Source organism: Leptidea sinapis, chromosome 19 (genome assembly GCF_905404315.1).
Source record: "Leptidea sinapis chromosome 19, ilLepSina1.1, whole genome shotgun sequence".
In the NCBI taxonomy this organism is placed as follows: domain Eukaryota; kingdom Metazoa; phylum Arthropoda; class Insecta; order Lepidoptera; family Pieridae; genus Leptidea; species Leptidea sinapis.
Window position 1 is genome coordinate 6,037,632 of NC_066283.1, and position 13,444 is coordinate 6,051,075.

The following is a 13,444-nucleotide window of genomic DNA, read 5'->3' on the forward strand; positions in this document are numbered from 1 at the left end:
TTGGTAAGTTAAAGTGGGAAATAAGAAATGTAGGATATCACCGTCCAGGAAGGAAATTATTAGGACAGTAATAGCTAGGGGAGCCGGGGTCGCATACCCGTATACTATACCACAACTTCCGGCCAGGTAAGTTGGGATGAGTATCCCATGACAACAAATATAGGTAATAGGTAGTGAATTAACAGTATTTATCGCCAGACTAAGCAGTTATATACTTAATAAGTGATAGTTTGATAAACTGTAAAAAGGTAAGTAGATACTTATTTCTAATAAAATGTTAAACTAATTGCGCTCGTGATTCTTTGTTTAAATAACCAAAAATATTATTCATATGTCATCAGTATAAATGTCGTATCTAAATACCTACACAATTTGTTATTTTGTAAAACGATACGTCACCCGAACGCCTGGCTCAGTAGAAGAGCGCTCGCTCGCGAGGTTCGAGTCCCGCATTAAATTTAATTTGTGTAGGTACCTATAATTTCCAAAACATACGATTTTACCAAAAAAATCAGGTACTTTATGATAAAACGCATAATTCTCGATCTAAAGCATATTTTGATATCGAATTCATCTAATATTCCTAGTATTAACATGGAGTATAGATTATAAGAACACGCCGAACAAAGCCATAATCGATGACTTCACTATCCTGTCATCTGTCAATCAAACATCGAGTTCAATGAACATGCAAGTAAATAATACTGTTTAAAGTACATTGCGTACCTTCTACGTCTAAATAAATTAGAAAAATGGAAGGTAAGCAGCATTGAAAGCCAAACATGTGCTCAGACACACATTAAGTCACCGGTAAATGGAATGCCTCAGTTGAACGCGCGCCGTTTAAAGGAAAGACTTGAAAAATTGTTATTCTTAATACGAATAACTTCGAATGTCAACGTTATTCGCGCCAATTATCACACTGATTAGATTATTGTGATTTGTTTTAAAGTGTTATGTGTAGTGATATGGTTTTCTAATCGATATTAAATAGAGGTAAGTTTATGCTTTATCGTTAACTCATAAGTTACTCGTTAGTAGTACTAATTAAGATAACATTCTTATGCATTGTTAACGCTTTTGTACAGCTCACTTATTCATACATGAGACACGTCAATTCAATGAGATAAATATACTTTACTTGGATTAGGTTAAAAGATACTTACCTACATACCGCAAAGAACGAAGCCCTATTAATTTACATGCCAGTACCTATTTATTGTTTTTTTGTTGAAGTACCTACATTACATATTTTTGGGTTACCCTCAAAATAATAAATTAATTTAGTCTTCTTTTGAATTGGTTTTCACAATTTTTGGGAAATTCGAGTCCACAATAAGATTCGTCAGTCGGACCCACGAATGGTCGAGATTGTAATATATATTAACATTATACCTATAATATAGACACACTTTTTACACAAATTATCTAACCGTAAACAAAACTAGGCATAGCCTGTGATATTGGTTGGGAGAAAACGATATTTTGAATACGATATGCTTAATCAAACATACATAAATACAAATAAACATCGACGACCTGGAAACGTTTGTAACTACTGGTATTCGAACCTGGGACCGTGACCACCGCAGACCACACTCTCTTGTAATACTACAGGAATCACAGGAGCGTGTTCAAAAAATGTTAGTGTTGTAAAACGTCCAATAAACATATTGGTACCTACGTAGCGGGCTAGTTCAACCTATTGCACGATCGACGCTTTTAAAACCAACGATTGTATATTTGATAGGCGATAAATAATATAATATAACTAGCTGACCCGACAGACGTTGTTCTGTAGATAATAAAAAAAAAAATGTTTTATAGGAATTTGGCAATATTACAAAACATCTTGTTGTTATTATAATGAAATCGTTTCACAGCAGAACTGTCAAACCGTGCGTCACTAAATTCTCTCATAGAAAATATCTCCATACAAAACAAACAAAGAAAATAAAAATAATTATGGGTACCAAATCAAAATGAAAACTATCCTATCTCTCAAGGTGGACCAAAGTGCACTCCATGAAGTAATCCCTATAAAAATCCGTTCATTAGTTTAGGAATCCTACGCGGACAAACAACGTGTCACGTAACCTATATATTAAGATATTGACACACTCTGACACAAATTATCTTGCCCCAAACTAAGCATAGGTACAGGCTATGGGTTTAAGACAACGACATATTTAATACAATATACTTACTTAAACATACATAAATACATATAGACATCCATGACTCGGACACAAATATTCATATTCATCATATAAATGAATGCACGGGATTCGAACCCGGGACTTCTAGCTCAGTAGGCAGGGTCGCTAACCACTGGGCTATAGGGGTCGTCAATTTGATGTACCATCATCATATCTGCCGGTAGACGTCCACTGCTGGTCAAAGGCCTCCCCCCAAAGATCTCCACGACAATCAGTTCTGCTCTGCTCTCATCCAACATATGCTTACACATTACTGCTTCACGGTAGAATCCTGTTCAAAAGAGCCTCCCATTGATTATGAGATTTATGGAGAGATTATGGGCACCGTTGTGGTACCCATAATCTAGCCGGCATCCTGTGCAAAGGAGCCTCCCACTGGTAACCCAGGACCAGAGGAATGACAAGACCCTTTGCCGATCTAACAAAATACTAGCTGATACCCTGACTTCGTGTGCATCATATGCTGTCGCGACACTTTTTATTAGGTTCACCTGTATGTATGTTTGTTTGTTTGTAACCGACTCATTTGGGCGCGATTTTGACCCACTTTAAAGGACGAGATTTCGTTCAAACTTCATAGATTAATTCGAGGACCGATAGCAATACATTAATTTGATAACATTTTTCAATTTGCAAAATAATATTTTTGTTAATTAATATATAAAGAATATTTTAGGTTTTTTTTTACACCTTATTGAAGTTTTAGTAAGGATCCCAATTTTTTTTTAAATTTAATATTTCCTATGTCATCTATCCCCGGATGACATAGGAAATAGCTTGAGTAGCTTCCCAACAGTGAAAGAAATTTTCAAATCGGTTCAGTTGTTTCGGACCCTATTAAGTCCAAAGAAAGAAGTAATCAAATCTTTATCTAATTACTACTCCTAGTCTGGCCAAACATACTGTTACGATTAAAAATAAACAAAATATAACATTACATTTGAATTAAGAATCTATAATTTTTATATGATTGTTCATTGAGTTCTCTCATTTTGGCGCCAATACATTGTACAATATTTTGCGATATTAAAATGGAGCGGGGTGATAAAGAGAACTGAATCACTGTGATTACATTACACAAAGGAGGTATGGAGCCAAATGCAAGTTTCAAAACTCTCCGTATGCTTGGTATTAGTAAAATGTTTGTGTACCGGACTATTAATAGGTACAATGAGACCTCCTCTGTTTGTGACCTAAAAGATCTGGTCGTCCACGTAGTGTTCGAACGAAAAAGGTGGTCAAAGCAGTAAGGGAAAGAATTCGAAGATATCCTGTCCGAAAGCAAAAGATTTTATTTCGGGAGATGAACATAGCACCTAGAACCATGTTGCGTATTTTTAAAGATGACTTTGGATTTGCAGCCTATAAGAGACCTACTGGTGATTTCTTAACTGATAATTTAAAAAAGAATAGGGTGGTAAAATTGAAACAACTTCTGAAGCGGTACGCAAAGGGAGGTCACAGAAAATTTTTGTTTACGGATGAGAATTTTTTTACAATTGACCAACATTTTAACAACCAAATAACCATATATTATGCTCAAAGTTCTAAGGAAGCTTCCCATTTAGTTGACAGAGTGCAACGTGGGCACTATCCGACTTCAGTGATAAACCCATTTCACGCTGTGATTGGTCGGCTGTTGTGACGCTTTACCCCCGGAAGAGATACGTAACAATGGTGATGGGACTAAATTTGTTTGTTCATTCAACAATGTAAACATGTTATTTTTGTGTTTTATTATTTCTAATTGCTCTAACAATGTGAAAAAGGATCTCGCTTAAATGTGTTAGAGCAATTAGAATTAATAAAAAACCCATTTCAGTATTTTTGGCAAGACTAGGTTTTCTAAATAATCTAGTATAGATGATCTTGTAGTTAGTAAGGGGTTGCGGTGATGACATATCAATAATATATGTGGCCCCAAAGATCTAAATATTTGTATGAGAAACTTGAGTTTTCCAATCATCATATTAGATTTGCTGTTTTTACTTCAACCATTTTTACCAATTAATATTAGAAATCCGCGTACTCACAAATAGAACCTAATTATAGTTATTTAACAAGTGTCATAGATTAATTTAGTATCTTAAGTAAATAAATCTTTTACCATAAAACCAATATATATATCTACCCCTAAGTGCACCCCTTTTCATGGTCCTTCGAGCCGGATGGTGATCCGGCGTGGATTTCTAATATTAATTGGTTAAAATGGTTACTCGGACCAGTCCTGTAATGGTTACAGACAAATAGTTAATGGCAACTAGGACCGGACCGATCAATGGTTATTCGCGTACTGCCTTACTAAAGGCAACACATGGTTATAAGTAATTAATATTATCTACTAAGCAATATTTGTAATATAATGCTGTTCGATGGATTTACTTCGAACACAAGGTTCAGAACGACTTCAATTATGTGGTAGCTTCCGTTACGCTGAGTTACAAAATGTTGGAACGATCTGCCACCACCGGTTAGAAATTGTAAAACTATAATCATTCAAAAAATATTAAAACAACATCTTTTAAAAACTCAAAATCTTAATACAGAGTAGTCGTTCGGATCTTAATTTTGATTTTAAGTTATTTTAAAGATATACTAGTTGACCCAGCAAACGTCGTATTCCCGATATTAAAATCGCGATACAAAAGTAACTGTTGATCATAGATGGATGAAAATTTGAAGATGTATGTATTTTTTAATGCTGACTCATAATCAAACAAATTTAAAAATATGAAAAAAAAAAAAAAAATAAAATAAAATGGCGTTTACCACCCTTGACATTTAGGGGGATGAAAAATAGATGTTCTCCGATTCTCAGACCTACACAATATGCACTCAAAATTTCATGAGAATCGGTCAAGCCGTTTGTAGTTAAAACAAACACCGCGACATGAGAATTTTATATATTAGATGTATTGTTATTTGTTTGTTTGTTTGTTTGTTTGTTGTAGATTGGTTATTATTACTTGTACGTACCTATTTACATATTATTGTATAGAATATGTCTGTAATTGTATAAAGATATGTGTTTTCGGGTTAGTAGCACCACACAATTCTCGGGTACTCCAGAAAACTAGCGACTAATATGTGACAGCATTAAGCTGAGGAGAAACCCTTTTTCAGTTTTTATTTATTATTTGTTTTTTTTATTCTTTAATTTTGTAAAACATATTATGTAAAACAGGAAATAAAATTTTATTCTATTCTACTCTCAAGAGATCCCCCCTTATTCATAATAGTCTGCTAACTTAAATTTAATTCTCACTCTGTCTCCTTTTATTGACCTAAGTCAGAATGAGAAAAATCACTCCTCAGCGGCTGTTTAAACTTAGCGGACCATTATGAATAAGGGGGATCGTTTTTAAGCTATTAGGTATATATATACAAACTAGTTTTAACCGCCGCAATGCAATTTGCAAAAACAAATACCAATATTAGGTAAGTAGGTTATCGATTGATTACTTATTTGCATATTAAAAATAAATATATGGTAATTACTTTTTACTTTTCATACCTACATCTACTAGTGGGAGACTCCTTTACATGGAATGCTATCTAGATTGAAAAAAAAAATGAAAATGAAATATATTAATTTCAGTAACAAAAATGGTACAAACATAATTGTGGATTTAATCTTCTATTAAGTGAGGAGCACCTGTGCCAGAAGGCCAAAATTAACAGTACCAAAAACTGGGGATCACAAATTAAGTCTAAAATAAACAGGATGTGTATGTGTGTCTGTGTGTTTGTGTATGTTTGGGTGTGGTGTGTGTGTGTCGAGATTGATACATCACCGGCCAATTTTTACTTCTGAGACATCAACAAGTTTCTGTGAAAAAAACCAGTGGCTCCTTTGTCCAGGAAGCCGGCTAGATTATGGGTACCACAACGGCGTCTATTTCTGCCGTGAAGAAGTAATGTGTAAACATTACTGTGTTAGGTCTGAAGGGCGCCGTAACTAGTGAAATTACTGGGCGAATGAGACTTAAACATCTTATGTCTCAAGGTGACGAGCGCAATTGTCCTGCTCGTCTCGCGATTTTTCTGGCCGCGGTGATCACTTAACATCGGGTGACCCGTTCGCTTGTGTCCTCTTCTTTCTTGAAGAAACTAATGACTCAACTCAACATGTTATGTTTTAAAGTGACGAGAGCAATTGAGGTGCCGCTTATGATTTCGGGTTGAATCAAGAATCCTGAGCCATCAGTTGATCGTATTGCACGTTTCGTAATATTTTGTACAAATTAAATTTGTAACCAAAATTTATGAACAGGTTCAACAGGTTGTGGCTCCATCTACAGTAGTTAGGGATATAACTTTGAAACAAAAAAATTACATTTTTTATAGTAATAAAAATAATCAATTTTTAGAACCTTTACAAATAAGCTATCTGTAAAGGTTTTCGGAGATCGTCTAGTCTAAAAACACAATAATTACATTCATTTATTCTTCAAAACTGAATCGTTGAGAATTATTTTTGATACCAATTATATAACTAACACTTCTACGAGAACTAATGGCGCTCCGAGACAAGGAAAAACTAGGCAAAAAGTCTCTCCCAGAATTTTTTGCGGTATTAAAATATAATAATTTAATGTTGTTCTTTTCTACCTACTCTCATACCTGGATGTTGAATATGACGTCACTTCAATATGGCCTTATATTGAACTTATTGAATTATTATTAATAACTTCGGAAAGAATCGTTAACACCATCGTTGTCCGAACTTAACTAAGTTCGGACAACGATGGTGAAACTCGCAATGAAACAGTTCTTAGCACTTATTGAATCAATATTATTTCGGTACTTATTGGAGTTCGAACAATGATGTCGAAACTCGCAGTGAGACAGTCCTCGTCAACAGATCTTCACCAATCACCACTTACTTCATGATAACGCAAGGCCTCACCTAGCTCGAACAAGCGAATGATGCCCTATCACTGAGCAGGAAAAACCTATGTATACTCACTAGGATGCTAACTGGGCACTGTCGCCTAAACAGGCACCTTAGTGTGGTCGGAATCGAAAACGAAACAACTTGCAGTTTTTGCCTTGAGGCCGATGAAACGCCTCTTTATCTAACTAATGCATAAGCGTAAAAATAAGCGTAACACTATCCGTGGCGACTACACCCTGCTCCCAGAAGCTGTTTGTAATACTCGCGTAAAGAAAAAAGTAAAATAAAGTAAATAAAAATAAAGTTTCGGTCTGAAGGGTGCCGTAGCTAGTGAAATTACTGGGCAAATGAGACGCAACATCTTATGCCTCTAGATGGCGAGCGCAATGATTGTAGTGCCGCTCAGAATTTTTGGGTTTTTCAATAATACTGAGCGGCACTGAATTATAATGGGCAGGGCGTATCAATTACCATCAGTTGAACGTCCTGCTCGTGTCGTCCCTTATTTTCATAAAAAAAGAAGAAACTGCGGTTCGTCAACGCAGCAGGGCTTGACGATGATCTATAAGTATGAGTAAAGAACACAATTGTTCAATTCTGGACGTGGTGTCACTAGGACTCGTTAGGACTAGGTAAATAGCCACCGTCTCCAAATAAATAAACCTTTTTTAACTCTGCAGGACCTACATTTATAAATCTGGCGAGTATAAACGCCAGACCTAATATATATGTTTTATTTATTCTGCGATTTTGCCAGTTATTTACATGGTAAAAAATGTATTCTCAAGGAGTAATAATAATGCCAGATTTTGTTGAATTCTCGTCCCCAGAGTTCTACTGCAATTAACATTTCCGTAAGATTGCAGAAATGTATACGAAGAGAGTAAATACTTTAATTTTCCAGTGAAAAACGGCAATAACGTTCTTGCCTTTTTTTATGTCGACGAGCAAGACGTTCAGGTGATGGTAATTGATACGCCCTAGCTATTCCCTTCAGACCGAAACACAGTAATGCTTAAACATTACTGCTTCATGGCAGAAATAGGCGCCGTTGTGGTATCCATAATCTAGCCGGCATCCTGTGCAATGAGCCTCCCACTGGTAAGCCTATTGAACCTATTATATGCATATATAATCTATACTGATATTAAATTATTAGAATTCAGAGAGCTGATGTGAAGCATGAAATCTACTGGGACTCCTCTCAATTTTGGGGGTATCCCAAGAGTCTATATATTGGAGCATTCCTTTTCCTTATTTACAAGATCTGCCTGATCTTGTAGAAAAGAAACAAGGTAGTAATTCAGGTGTATGATTAAAGGATTGCCAGAATAGAACAATACAGTTAACGGGCATAGATACGACTTGCCTATCGTAAACTACTTATTTTCATAGTTTTACGGCCGTTCCCAATATTCAGTCTGTCTCTTACTTGAGATAAATATCGTAACTATCGTTGACTTTTCTGTCCCAATAAACTTATAGACGGTAACTCATGTTATCCGTACACGCTGTCTGTCAATGGGAGGACGTATAGCTTACCAGCGATAGAAGTTTGTTTGGTAATTTCAATTCACGCGTCCCAATATAAGGCGAGAAGAATGACTTATCGATTATATTGGGACAGCTTCAGATTATTGACAGCTAATTACTGACAGTAGATGGTAGTAATTTATCTCTATCTGTAGATAGTATATTGGGAACGGCCGTTAGCCTTATTCACATAACGATCGAAGACCAGCTAAAGATCTCTTATCATTTTCTCTCGCCTCGAGATACACACTTTTTCTCTTTCATATTAATATAATTATTTTCCTTCAAGTTCAAGTTCAAATATTTTTATTCAAAAAAGGATTCAAAATCACTTTTTGAACGTCAAAAACTACCACCCATTCAAAAAAGCCTTCCTCAGACCTGAGAAGAACGGGCGCAAGAAACTTAGAGGGTTTTTTTTTATAAAAATATGAATAACAATGTGATATCGTACAGTAAACATTTATAAATAAAGGGCCTGAGGGTGATCGCTTCATTACCAGTCTGTGATGTGTGTGTGTGATTAAGAAAATCATTTATGCTATAGTAAATAAACGTTTTTTAACAATTATTTTAAATTTCGTGACACATTCTTGTTTTGTACATTTTCTGGGATCATAATATTGTAAAAGCATATACATCGCCCAATACAAGACTTACTAATTCGACTTAAAGGCATAACAAGTTTATGTTTGTTCCTCGTGTTAACATTATGACTGTCACAGTTTCTAGCAAATTCCTCAATGTGCTTATGAACATATAGAACATTATCAAGAATATATTGAGAAGCAACAGTCAAAATGTTTATTTCTCTGAATGATTCTTTAGGACCTAGGTTATAAATAGCGCGAATAGCCTTCTTCTGCAGCACAAAGATTATTAATATCGGCTGCACTGCCCCATAACAATATACCATAGGACATAATACTATGAAAATAACTAAAGTCGCGCCGTATCTATGTCAGTTAACTGTCTAAATTTTTCAACCGCATATGCTGCAGAACTAAGCCTATTCGCCAATTCTTCAATATGGGGGCCGCATTGAAATTTGGAATTAAAATCTTCGATTGTTATGTTTAGATCCGGCCTTTTATATTATTATGGGACAATATATTTAATTAAAAATAGTGTTTTGAGCAAAGCGGTAACTATTTCGTAAACGTATATCGCTTATAAAATGCTCACAGAATACCTTTATTCATTTATGGTGTATGTGGATGATGCAGCTACTGTACTCAATGACTTTTGTATTAATTTACATTTATTTTTTTTTCTTACTCGTGTAAGGCATTGACTATTTGACGTTTGAGTGTGTTTGTTGCATCATTTTACATATTATATTGTAATTGAAATGATTTGTAAATCGATGGTAATGTAAATCTTGATATAAAATAGTGGCAATGAGTTTCTTGCTACTTCTTCTCATTAGCTCAACCCTTCACGAAGTAGCGTATATTTTTTTGACATTCATAAGTGTCATTTCCACGACCTACATGAATAAAGTGATTTTGATTTGATTTGATTTATATTTGTACGCCTTCGTGTGACAGGACTGTGCGTTAGTAGCGCTCTGTTGGTTTCCACGGTAGACCAGCGTTGTGGATTCTTTCGAAACCACAACTATGCTGAGTTGGGGGCCCATTGGCGACATTAGATCATAATTAGATTAGTATAACTTTAAGAACTATTATCAGAATGTCAAATGAAGTCAATAAACATTTTTTCTTTCTTTCTTTCTTTCTTATATAATATTTTAATAAATTTACTGACAATGGCCAGTAATAATATTTGTGTTTATAATATTACTCGCTCGACGGACTTATTCGCGATATCTTGAGGTAATTATATATAATAATAACAATGGCCCAAGATCCACGTGTAAATAAAAACTTATTAAATACTCAAAAGTATTAAACTCTTTGACTTAACTTCAAATAAGGAAACTGGTACAAAAAGTAATCCAACGCTTCTATGAACGGTGGAATTGGTTGTTGCAACGGCTCAAAGCAAAAAGCATTTTAAATGAATTGCAAATAATTTGTTGGTAAGTACTCGTATATTATCATTTTGTCTTTAATTTAAATGATTATATTTTTTTTTATGGAATAGGAGGACAAACGAGCGTACGGGTCACCTGGTGTTAAGTGATCACCGCCTCACATTCTCTTGCAACACCAGAGGAATCGCAAGAGCGTTGCCGGCTTTTAAGGAAGGTGTACGCGCTTTCTTTGAAGGTACCCATGTCGTATCGTCCCGGAAACACCGCACAAGGAAACTCATTCCACAGCTTTGTAGTACGAGGGAGAAAGCTCCTTGAAAACCGCACTGTGGAGGACCGCCACACATCCATCTATTTAGGTGTATAAAAAAAAGTAAATGTTTCCTCATGCGACCTATTCGAACTTTTTTTATGACAGTAAGGGACGAGACTAGCAGGACGTTTAGCTGATACTTATTGATGCAATGCAGTGCCGCTCAGGATTCTTGAAAAACCCAAGAATCCTGAACGGCAATACAATAGCGCTCGTCACCTTGAGACATGAGATGTTAAGTCTTATTTGCCTAGTAATTTCACTAGCTACGGCGCCCTTCAGACCGAAACAAAGGAAAGTACAGTATATTACTGCTTCACGCCAGAAATAGAAACTGTCGAGGATCTAGAATTAGAATACAGTAGAATAGTAAAATTTTCTTCCTACAATTTTTCGGAGAATGATCTATAGAAATTAGGGATTAGGAGACAGCTGAGTTATTTTTTTTTATTTTAACTATAACAGAACGATCTTTTCCTAAAGTGCTCGTATAGGTATATCGAACAGTGGCTAGGACTTTATTATAGAAGTGTATACATTTAGCCTTAAAGCTATTATGTATCTTATGAAGCCTACTAGAATTAGTTGCAAGCAATCCCCTATTTCTAGTGTTATGAATTATAATAATGAAAATCACTATTAAGAGCAAACAGATGACGATTTTTGTGAACGTTTATTAAATTTTCAAATATAACAATAATAATATATAAATGATATCTTTATATATATAATTATTGTGTGCGTGTGTATGTCACTGAACTCCTCCTAGACGGCTGGACCGATTCTAATGAAACTTTCTGTATGTATTCAAAAGGATTCGAGAATGGTTTAGATTCACAATTAAACTACCTCCTAAACGGCTGGACCGATTTTGATCATTTTTTTGTGTGTTCCAGTGAATTTGAGATTGGTTTAGATTCTCAATTACGTCCATATAATATAATTCTCCTGCTCATGTGTATGTTAGTGAACTCCTCCTAACGGCTGGACAGATTTTTCAAATTTAAGACGTGTGTACAGGACAACGTCTGTTGGGTCCACTAGTAATATTATATAAAACGCCGCTCGGACATTTCTTGACAACCTTTTAATAGACGATTGGGAGTATTTTTGTTTATAGTATGTCAATCATTAGGTATTATAATAATGGAACTCTACAACATCTTATAAGGCCTTGAACTTTACCAAGTAAGAACAAAGTATGTTATAACAATGACTTGGCTTTGACGCAGATGTTACTTACGGATCATAATATGTAATGAACTCAAATACATACTTATTCACAACAAAACTATGTTTATAACAACTAGCTGCTGCAAATCTATACTAATATTATAAAGCTGCAGTGTTTGTTTGTTTGTTTGTTTGTTTGAACGCGCTAATCTCTGGTACTACTGGTCCGATTTGAATGATTCTTTCAGTGTTGGGTAGTCCATTTATCGAGGAAGGTAGGCTATGTTTTTTTTTTCAAAATTAGGGATCCGTAATAAAATTGCTATTTTGTAACACAAGGTGTAAAATCGAAAACCTATTTTTGCGTGCGCTGCAAAAACTATTGACAATAGAACAAAATGATGTACAGGCTATAATATAGGCAATATTTTATTACTTATAAAACTATCGCGTGAATTATACTTTATATGGCAAAACAACGTTTGCCGGGTCAGCTAGTATACTATATCTACGTGATAAAATGTAGCCCTATTTTTCCGACGTCTTGTTAATACAAAATTCAATTTGAAATGAAATCTATTCAACATACAGCTACACAGAGTTCTGCAAAAATTTGTTTGGCTTCAGTCCTATTTGAATAACACACAACAAGTATTTTCTTATATATTCTTTTTTTTATATAATTTTTAATTAAATATAACATACTACTAACACCCCATCATCATCAGCCGGAAGACGTCCACTGCTGGACAAAGTCGTCCCCCAAAGATTTCCACGACGATCTGCCCTCATCCAACGTATTCCGGCGATCTTGGGTAATAAATACCCCATATAGGGGTCAATTCCAATTGCATTCATTCCTAATTTGTAAATCAACGGCGTCAATTTCTAAAGTCCTGTAGGGGTTCAATGTTGGTCTAAGGTGTAGGGTAACTAATACTATAAAAAAGCGGCCAAGTTCGAGTCGGACTCGCCCATGAAGGATTCCGTAGCAACAAGTAACATTTAAAAGTTGTACGATTTATGACGTATTAAAAAAAAAAATCTGACTAGACGTCTGACGTTTATGACGTATTAAAAAAAAATTTCAAACCATTTTCGGTGGAAGTATGCATGGTAATGTACATCATATATTTTTTGTAGATTTATCATTCTCTTATTTTAGAAGTTACATTTGGGCACTTTACTACTTTGGGGGTGGGGGTGTCTCTTGCGTAAACTATTCAGTTGAGAAAACAATGATATAAGAAACCTCAATATCATTTTTGAAGACCCGAGTAAAAAACTTTCAGTTCTAAGTACGGGGAAAC

At 35.1% G+C, this 13,444-nt stretch overlaps 1 protein-coding gene across 1 annotated transcript in view; it reads left to right on the plus strand.

Annotated features, from left to right (window-relative positions):
- The first annotated feature begins 861 nt into the window (after nucleotides 1–861).
- LOC126969977 (rhophilin-2) overlaps nucleotides 862–13,444 on the plus strand; it is a 135,413-nt gene continuing 122,830 nt past the window's right edge. The window contains exon 1 of the mRNA XM_050815624.1: nucleotides 862–996. The gene's annotated coding sequence lies outside the window, so the exon portion shown is untranslated. The remainder of the gene's footprint in view (nucleotides 997–13,444) is intronic.